At 45.6% G+C, this 1,571-nt stretch overlaps 1 non-coding gene across 1 annotated transcript; it reads left to right on the top strand.

The window, feature by feature from the left end:
- The first annotated feature begins 1,093 nt into the window (after positions 1-1,093).
- Positions 1,094-1,200, top strand: LOC128133998 (small nucleolar RNA R71). The gene has a single exon (XR_008232323.1). It is a non-coding gene; the product is annotated as a small nucleolar RNA R71 (small nucleolar RNA).
- Positions 1,201-1,571: the final 371 nt, after the last annotated feature.

The following is a 1,571-nucleotide window of genomic DNA, read 5'->3' as shown; positions in this document are numbered from 1 at the left end:
CTTAAGGAACTTTGCATACTTGGGCATTTGCATGACGGCTTCAATGAAAGGAATGTTTATTAGAAGAGTTTTAATATGATCAAGAAACTTCTGATATTCCTCTTCCTGCTTCTCCTTCTTGGCTCGGGCTGGGTACGACATTGGAGGCTGGTATGGTTTCAAGGGTGGCTGATCACTTGTTTTAGCAGAGGTACTCGCCGAGTCCATCGGTCCTACTCGGCGAGTAGGACTCTCAGATTGTGAGTGTTGATTTTCGACTTGTACTTCCGTTCCTTCCTTCTGTGAGTCCTTGTTCGCTTCTGTTCGAATGGGGGCCAGGGGAGTAATAATCTTCCCACTTCTTGTGGTAACAATATTTACTTGCGCGCCTCGTGGGTTGTTCTCGGTTTTGCTAGGAAGCTCACCCGGTGACCTTTGGTTTAGTTGTTGAGCAAGTTGCCCAAGCTGCGTTTCTATGTTGTGGATGGATGCTTGCTGGTTCCTGAGCATTGTTCTTGTTTCTTGGATAGCAGCATCATGGTCATTATGTCTTTTCTCGGAAGCGGCCACAAATTTAGTTAGCATATCTTCCAAGCTTGGCTTCCCCTCTTGCACCGGCTCCTCCTTTTGGTAAAAGCCTCTTCCTTTTTGTCTGTACTTCTCCTCCTTGGCCTTCTTATACTCTTCGTAAGGAAACCACTCCTTCTTTTGTTTGCGCCAGTCTTCATCATACCGGTCACCCCTCGAATAACATACTTGTGCCTTTTTGTTGCCGTGCTCATCCAAATCGCAATCTCTAGTGAGGTGGGGTCCATTGCAGTTTTCACAACCCACCCGTATGGCATGGATAGTTTGATCCATTTTGTCCATTCTCCTATCCATAGTTTTTAACATGGCCATGACCGCGGATAAATCTTCAGTAGCAGCGTACGCGGCTCCCCTCGTGACATCATTCCTAGGGTTGTGGTATTCTCTAGAGTGTTTAGAGAATTCTTCAATTAATTCTTTAATCACCGGGGGTGGCTTCTTTGTAAGTGGGCCTTGTGAGTCTAGCAACTGCCGGGTTGTGACATTGACTCCATCATAAAAGATGGAAACTTCTTGCTGGCTGTTTAGATCATGGTGTGGGCAATTTCGTAGCAGACTTTTGTACCTCTCCCATGCTTCATATAAAGATTCTCCAGCTTGTTGTTCAAAGTTTTCAATGGCCTTCTTGAGTTTGGCTATTTTGGATGGTGGGCAAAAGTGATCTATAAATTCTTCCTTCATTTTGGCCCAAGTAGTGACTGACCCGGGGGGAAGTGATTTGAGCCAGTCTTTAGCAACACCCTTGAAGGTTACCGGAAGCATCCGAAGTAGTTGAGTTTCGCGGGTTACATTTGGAATGTTGAAATAATCAGCAACATCATTTACTTCATCCAAATGTTTGTAGGCATCTTCATGATCTTTCCCATAGAAAGGTATTTCCTTAAGCGCAGCTAGGATATGACCTTTTAGTTCGAAGGTAGCAGTTGCGGGAATTGCGGGTTGCACAAGTCCCGGGCCATGGTCGTCGCGCATCCTCTTCTTCCATTCCCCCATGGGAATTTCAT

Source organism: Lactuca sativa, chromosome 4 (genome assembly GCF_002870075.4).
Source record: "Lactuca sativa cultivar Salinas chromosome 4, Lsat_Salinas_v11, whole genome shotgun sequence".
In the NCBI taxonomy this organism is placed as follows: Eukaryota; Viridiplantae; Streptophyta; class Magnoliopsida; order Asterales; family Asteraceae; genus Lactuca; species Lactuca sativa.
Note: the sequence above shows the minus strand (reverse complement) of the source record. Positions and strands in the feature narration are given on the sequence as shown.